We start from the raw sequence: 9363 nt of genomic DNA, 5'->3' as shown, positions 1-9363 counted from the left end.
CTGTTTAAAGATAACTGTAATATATATATATATACAAATTATGCCATTTTAATCCCGAGTAACGCCGGTATCTCTGCTAGTATAATATAGATATGATATAAAATAGCAAATGTGTTTTGTATGCGTGTGTGTGTGTGTGTGTGTGTGTGTGTGTGTGTGTGTGTGTGTGTGTGTGTGTGTGTATGTGAGAGAGAGAGAGAGAGAGAGAGAGAGAGAGAGAGAAAGAGAGAGGGAGGATGAAAGTTAGCTATTTTTAGTAATCTTAGAAAAACAGAATGAAACGAAACTTTTGGAAAGATTTCCTATTCATTCCAAAATATTGTGCCTGAAACTATGCACAGTTAAGTTCATAATAGACTTGATTTCAATACAATACTCTTTTCCTTCATTTTAATGTGCATCATACTTTCTTGTCTATCATAATTTCAATTCTTTTCAGCATTCTTCCGTTCTAGATAAGTCATCTACATTCTTTTATTTTTATAAAAGTATTTCTCTTACTAAAACTGTCTTCTCTTTCTAAAGCGATATTTCTCCTACCTATTTGTGTTTCCTCTTTGCGTATCTCTGTTTCTCACTAAATCTTCGTATAGAGTCTGCTGCACTTGTTAGAAGAATCTGCTCCCATCGATAAATTAAATGCAATAATTATAGACACGTTTTCCCATTGATTGAAATCATATATTTTTCTGATTGGTCAGATTGCTATCTCTATTTATCTATAAATTTATTTGATATAATTTCACTAATATTGTAAGTTTTCTATCTACAGGCTATGGCATTTCCGTGGGCTCCTGGTATTATCATAGGGACCAGTTGTATAGTTTCTTCAATTTTGGTCCAACTATTTTTACCAGAAACTGGAAACCGTGTTCTACCACAGAGAATCGAAGATCTGAACATGGCGGAAAAGAAAAATAAGAAAAATGATATGAAATTGTCAAGTGTATCGTAAAACTATAATTTGAGAGGGTCTTAGACAGCAAGATTAAATTCATTACAAATTCAAAACATGAAGTGTATGTTGGGATGATAATGCTTCACAGTCCAATTCAACGCATTCCACTTCACTATAGTCTTTTGTGAACCCCCAAAAATCAATCCCATGACCTGAAGTTGACACACCTAAATATACACACCTGATTACATAGTTCTATATGCATGAATACATTCTGAACAAGAAATGTAATTAAACCCCAGATTTAATCAATAGAATTGTTAATAACACTTCGGCAGAACTTACCCTACAACCTATGTATCATTCAACAGAGCTCTACACACCTCGAAGTCACTATCAATATTATTGATGTTGAAGATATTATATATATATGTATGTGTGTGTGTGTATGTGTGTGTGTGTGTGTGTGTGTGTGTGTGTGTGTGTGTGTGTGTGTGTGTGTGTGTGTTGCATCAGATTTTTGAGAACTATCACTTTGAAGAGCTCTAACACACTTCTACCTTTTTTTACTTTACCTTTCAGATAATAAAGTCATGCACCAGGTTAGCTCAGCAAATGAAAATTATTGTGCAATCGTTGCCTTAAAAGTGAAGTACAGTGATGCAGAGATAGCTTGCTTCCTGAATGTTACCCGATCCTATGTTGTCAAAATTAGAAAGAAGCTAGATGCTGTTGAGGAGATCCAATATCAGCAGAAATGATATTTCATGTTTAACATTTCAATCCTCTTGATTCGCAGAGTTTTAGAGGACATATGAAGTATACGCTATATTTTATCTCCTCACTATTGAAGTTCAATTTTCTTCTCACGCTTTGTTTCATTTGCCGGCATATATTTTTAGCTCTTTTATTTTGGTTTGTGTTAGTTAAGCCCAAAAGAATGAACACTTACTATGCCTAGTACTCTTATCCTTATCTGGGTCACATATTCTTCCCTTATGTTGATAACCTATTATCGGAGGATCACATTTGGAACACGTTATTCCTGTTTAATGGTTTCCTCTCAAGATATTTCTTTGTGGATTTCTTGTACCAGTTTCCATCACCATTGTACGTACACACAGACACACAGACACACAAACACACACACAGACGCACACACACACACACACACACACACACACACACACACACACACACACACACACACACACACACACACACACACAATATATATATATATATAAATTCTATCTGATGAAACCTTATTATATTTAAACGGTATTTTATTATTCTTGAAAAACTTGTCTTTCTTAATGTTGTTGAAACAGCTGTAATTTACAAGATGTGTTATTTCTTTGTATAAAATAATAAAACTGAATTTATCATTTAATGATTAATTAATTTGATTGTACAATTTATTATTTTAGTTTCCATTTCTAATTTATATTTATAAAAATTCTAAATTAAATAGGTATTATTACGTTATTAATAATAATTTTGTTAAAAGTAAAGTCGTAGCTGACAACACGTGCCATCTTAGCGCCAAAAAACGTTGGCCTGAGAAGAGCACCGTTCTATGGTTCCCAAGAATCCTAGGAAAGATTTTTAAGACTCGAAGAGACTTGTAGTCACTAATCCTCAAGATGAGATACCTGCTAACTAAATTAGCAAGCATATCAAATATCCCGGTGACAAGAGGATCAAAGAGAAAGAAGAAATACTGAACAACTATGACGATTTGAAGCGGGAAAATTCGCAGGTTGAAGAGAGTGAACGGAATACCAGTTGTAATTGGTGTCCAAGATTATTGAATGAAGAAGCTGAGAGGGCTCCATGCAAGGATAGCACAACAGCTGGATAAGTGCTTGCAGGAAAACTCAGTACGTACCCAGCTGGATGACAACGAGAACAACATTGTTATGAGCCAAGGATCCTGAAAATGGTAATGTTGTATCCAACTTTCGAACAATAACCTGTCTTCCGCTAATGTGAAAACTATTGTCAAGTGCTTTGGCTGATGAACTGTATGGATACTTAGGGAAAAGTAGACCGCAATGTATTAAAGGGTGACGAAACAGGAGCCGGTCAACGAAAGGTCAGCTGTTCATTGATTAACTAATCTCAAACTAGAAGAGAAGACACATAAACCTAAGCATGGTATGGAATGATTATTTTCAAGTATACGATATGATACGTTACTCTTATTAGCAGAAAGTATGGAAGTGTATGGATTAGCAGAAAACGTGATATGCTTTATAAGGAAAAGTATGAAATGCTGGAATATTGAATTGACATCAGGGAATCAAGTATGAGAAGTGAAAATTCGGAGAGGAATTTTTCAGGAGAGCAGTGTATCCTAATTGATCTTTCTGCGGGGAATGATCTCTAGATTAAAATACTGCTGAAGACAAAGCTGGCGCATAATCTTAGAAGTGCTAAAGGGAATCTGAACCACCTGCTATACACGGATGAATTGAAGTTGTTCCCATAAAGAGAAGTAGAACTAGACAGTCTAGACCAGTCTGCACAGGTTTTTTCAAATAATATCAGGATGGAGTTTGGACTTTCAAAATGTGTTATGATGGTGATAAGACGAGGAAAGCTTATCAGGACAGAAGATATATGTATGCCAATTGGTAAAATGATGAAGGTAAATTGAACCTGTATTCAGATATAAATACTTGAGAATACTTGAGACAAATAGAATTAAGCGTAATGTTATTACTCCGATAATGTTTTTTCAATTTAGTTTTGTAATATTTTTCTCACTCTTCTCGTATTCTCTCTTCTTGTAGTTTGCTTCATCTCTTCGTGTTTTATTTAATCTGCCTCCAGTATTCCGATCATATCACTTTCATTTAGATTTATACTTCTGTTAAGCAAGTAATTTTCAGGACCTCTTAGATTTTAAACTAGAAACATCAGTGATGGATTAACCATTAAACAAAATAAATTTGCGTTTAGGCGAGCAGATTTTGCGGAATCAAATAGTTTTCGTTTATTTATTTTTAGTAGGTAGACAGATTTATCATGATAAAAATTATGCAACTGACACATGATCACACAAAAATTAGGATCAGGATAAAAACAGAATAGTATAGAGAAACATTGACATGAAAAATATTAAAATATTATTCATACCATAATGCAGTGAAATAGAGACCGAGCAACTACTACATGTTACTGGTTGTCTTGTCGGTAAAGAAGCGGATTTGCTATACTAGAAATAAATCTACTATTTATCTATATTTGAGCTTTGCGTAACTTGATCAAAGACTGCTGTAAAAGGGAAGTCATTTAAAAGTATAGATAAAATTAGTAAGAAGGCAGCACTAAGCATTATTTTGCATTTTCATCTGTAGAAGTTGCATCTTCGAAGTTAAAAAAGAATGAACAGCGAAATTCCAAACAATAACGTATCTATATGTAAAACATTTTGGTATATTCGAACGTTGATATCTGATCACTGTTGTTTTTTGCCACCGGTGGACATTTCCTCCCTTTTGGTCATATGTATTTATAAGAAAGCGTGATTTGCTGGCTGACTAGTGTGAAGGAACACGAGAAACACCGCGCTGATTCGACCTCCTCGCTTGTTACCTCAGTTGAAGCTACCACATCGGAATGATGAAACTCGTAGGAGCTCTACACTTATTTATATGCATCAACAAACATTTTTTGTTCTTGATTTGTATGCATGTTTCGAAACGCTAATAATTTACGGGACGCACGCAGAACACCAAAATTCCATACAATAATGTATCTATCCATTCTTAATATGTTCTAGCAGGTTCGTACGAGAATATGTGATTGCTGGTGTTTTTACGCCACCGAAGGATATTCCTTCCTTTAGATGTGTGTTCATAACACGTGGGATTCATCAACAACGATCAAATATACCACGTTCGAATCAACCAGAACGCATTGAGAATAAATAAAATATATTTTGTTTCGTTCAAATTATATTTCTTCATTATCATTTTTGTTTCTCAAAATTATCTACCAATATTTATTTCTGCTGAAAGAATTGGTTTCACTAAATATTATTTTTCATCGTATCTTGTGAGGGTCATTACACTAATAATAAACACACACACTGGCTCAATTTCATTTCCTTATTACTAGTCAGCAGGTTAGTAATTTGACCAACTAATCGATTGCTTGTTTAATTACTCGGTTAATCACTCAATAAATTAATCAATTGTTTGTCTTTCTTTACCCCACTATCGTTGGCTTTTCTCAATAAATAGCATTTTTCTCAATCTTTTTTTATTAAAACAAATCACCATGGAAACAAAAAGACAGAAAATTTGCATTTCCCCATCACAGCCTCATTCTCATAAATTGATCTGTTTATACTACTTATATTCATTCACCATTAATTAAGCAAAACCGGAAAATATATAAGGTTAAATTTAATATGATTTTGCTTTCTGTTTGTGGGATGGACTAATTCGACTTTAGCACATCATTATGTCTTAATGACTTATTAATTCGACAATTTCTTGTCAATTAACGAAGGAAATTATCTAGGGAGGAGGCAGTTGTTCGCTTCAAACCGGCTTTGAGAATATTGCATTTAAATAAGAGGTGAATTCCAGAGGATTTGAGAACTTTTGGGAGAGGCAGTAATAAATATCTTAGATTGTTGCGATTTTAAAATGTCAGTACTATACATCAAATAAGCTGACCTGCCAACTTTTCTTATTCCACATTGAAGGATACGACTGTGACAGCACTTCCAACACATCCAGATAACTGCTGCTTGTCACAACCGACTAGTTTGCCGAATGGGGTCGGGACGTGAACACAATTTGGAAGATTGTGATGCAATTAAATTTGATGTTAAACTAATAAAAAATGCTGCAGAAACTTATGAAATAACACCGAGGACAAAGAAATAAGGAACCACAGTATGGCGGAAGCCATAGCCACTCATAATAAAAAGGAGTACTGGTGGAATGATCCAGTGAAAACCTCAATAAAATTTAAGCACAATAGACATGATATAATGATTTGCCACAGTGAAGAGAAATTGCGTACAGTTGTGGAAATCAGCTGCCCAGCGGATGTTAGCATAAAGCTGAAGATCAGTGAAAAAGAGAATACCTACGCAGAACTATTGAGAAATCTGCAATTACTCTATCCAGATTAGAAGTTCATGTTTATACCTGTAATTATTGGGACACGGGAATATGTAACACACTACGTAAACACCAATCATGTGAAATTAGTCTTCTCAAAATCAGAAAGGAAACAGCTGATTCGAAGAATTTAGATCTAAGCCATCACTAGAACTGTAAAAATCTGTAAAACTTTCCAGAGGTTTTTCATTTAAGAATGTACGAGCAAGTCTGGGTATGCAAGTATATGAATGAGAAGACATACATAAAACAAAACGTACAAATCTGCACGTATGCATACATACAAAAATGCCCTGTTGTTGATGTTGAAATTCCAATGAAGGTTTTTGGATCTAGGTTAGAAACCGTCTCTTTCTCTATTGGCAAGAAATTGTGAAATAAAACTGAATAATGACATTCATACATAAATCATACATATATACATATGTATACACACGCACACACACATATATATATATATATATATATATGTGTGTGTGTGTGCGTGTGTGTGCGTGTGAGTGTGTGTATATATATATATATGTATATACAAATTTCCTTGTTTCAGTCATTAGACTGCGGCCATACTGGGGTACTGCCTCGAAGGATTTTTAGTCGAATGAATCGTCCTCAGTACTGTTTTTAAAGCCTGGTATTTATTACATCGGTCTCTTACGCCGAACCACTAAGGGATGTAAACACACCCACACCGGTTTTCAAGCGGTGGTGGGGACAAACATAGACACGAAGAGACACACACACATACACACAGAGACATATACATCTCTCTCTCTCTCTCTCTCTCTCTCTCTCTCTCTCTCTCTCTCTCTCTCTCTCTCTCTCTCTCTCTCTCTCTCTCTCTGTATATATATATATATATATATAATTAATTTACAAAGGTACCGTTAATTCAGTTATTATCCAATGTCACTAGTTTAAGAATGATAATAACAGAATCAATGATACAGGCGACTGCTAGCCAAAAAATAGCATTTGAATAGCCGAGGGATTTAAATTAATCAAGGGACATACTAAGTATGTCTACCTGCTTGAAATAACAGTCAAAACTCGTTATTAAATCGCCAAAAGTACACTGGTGTTTACTACAGAAATCCAACAAAGGCAAATTTGGTTAAGACAATCTACTTACAAACATTTAAGAGTATGCATTTACGTGGACTAGTTTCTGCATTGGAATACTATGCCTTAGCTTCAGCACGCATTACCAGAAAGCGATTCCCGACCTATCCTTCCGAAATTAAGCAAGTAGACATATTTAGTATGTCCTTTGATTAATTTTAATCACTCGGCTATTTAAATGCTATTTTTTGGCCTGCAGTCGCCTGTATCATTAATTCTGTTATTATCATCTTTAAATAGTGACATTGGATATAATAGAATTAACGTTACCTTTGTAAATTAATTTTATCAAATTATTTTTCTCGTAATTTTGGCAACGAGATTATTTTACATTGGGAAGCTGCTGTGATTTCGTCACGAAACGAATCAGTAGCGGCACAGTAGCGGCACAGATTTCGGAAGGATAAGTTGGGAATCGCTTTCTGGTAATGCGTGTTGAAGAAGCTAAGACATATTACGCCAATGCAGAAACTAGTCCACTTAAATGTAAGTAGGTAGACTGTCTTAACCAAATTTGCCTTTGATTTCTGTAGTAATCACCAGTGTATTTTTGGCGATTTAATAACGAGTTTTGACTGTTATTTCAAGCAAATAGACATACTTAGTATGTCTTTTGATTAATTATATATATATATATATATATATATATATATATATATATATATATATATATATATGCTTTCGGTGCGAGTGGTTTTTATACGGCACTGTTTTTACAATCCTGTAAATAATATTAATGGTATTTTTATATTAGCTTAAACCTTATGGCGATCACCATAGTCTAATAAAGGGGCATATGAGCCCTCAACAGAAAAAAGAAGGCTTTCCAATCCGCGTGGATAATTTAATGCTGAAGAGGAAGAAACTCTTACCTTTCGATTAGACACAATGACTTGACAATGAAAAAACACGAATTTCTATTTTCGCTGTTAAACAGTATTTTAATCATCTACAAATCTTTCTAATTGAATGTGATTTCAAAAATGTAAGTTGTTTGTATAGTAAATATTCATATTTTAGCTTTCTTTGAACAGGCAATATTTTTTATGTTTTTTAGAATTATTTTCAAGTGAATGCTATTACAAAATTTTTGGTATATTTAAGAAATATTTTAAAGTGAAAATGACTTTAAGAATACCGTAAATATTTCGTAAAAACCCGTTCGTAACCGCGGTGTGAAATAATTTTTTCCCATAGGTTTTTTTCAGGTGCATTCAACGTACCTCACCTCCAAATATTTGGCTGCTATTTCTAGCAAGCCCTACTACCATGTAACAGTTATTTGCGATAAAGGACCCGAAATACCTGTTACGTGCAAGAAATAGTAGTTAAATCTTTCCTTTTCTGGGGAAAGGAACTGTTTACACGTGATTTCTATGTCACGTTCGTTGAATGCATGCGAAATAACCTGGAAAAGAAAAGAAACCCCACGAAAGAAAATTCCGTTGCTGGGAAACTCAGACTTTCCCGGTGACCGAACGGGTCAGGAGTAGTATATATATATATATATATATATATATATATATATATATATATATATATATATATATAGGGAGAATTCACAAAAAAACAACAAAAGACGAAGACAGGTAGTGTAGAAAACAAACAGATGTACTAGTATAACGCTCGGGAATTGGAAAAATATCTTTAACGTTTCGAGCCTACGCTCTTCCACAGAAAGGAACACAGAAATAAACAAGGAGAGAAACAAGGAGAGAGAAAAATGTGTGTAGTGGCTAGCGATCTATCATGGCGAATGCCGGACAGAAGGGTCACACAAGAGAGCTAAGAAGAAGAGATAACAAAGTAGTAGTGATCCTAAAATGAAGGTGCGCGTGTGTGTAAGAGAGTACGTATGTGCGAGTGAAAGAGGGCTGGTGATCTTGACGTGTGCGTGTGTGTATGTGTAGGTGTGAAAACATGGGGATGGGAATTGGTCAGTGCTGGTGTGTGCGTGGTGTGTTGTGATGTGATGTGTTGTGTGGTATGGTGTAGTGTGGTGTGGTGTGATGGTGTTGGGGAGCTGAGGGAGGCGAGAGTGTGGAAAGCACGGGTGGGGTGTGGGTAGTGGTGAGGGGATATCCACGTAGGATATACATACATACATACATACATACATACATACATACATATATATATATATATATATATATATATATATATATATATATATATATATATATATATATACATATACAT

The sequence above is a fragment of the Octopus bimaculoides genome, chromosome 11, assembly GCF_046866305.1.
Source record: "Octopus bimaculoides isolate indiv1 chromosome 11, ASM4686630v1, whole genome shotgun sequence".
Lineage (NCBI taxonomy): Eukaryota > Metazoa > Mollusca > Cephalopoda > Octopoda > Octopodidae > Octopus > Octopus bimaculoides.
Note: the sequence above shows the minus strand (reverse complement) of the source record.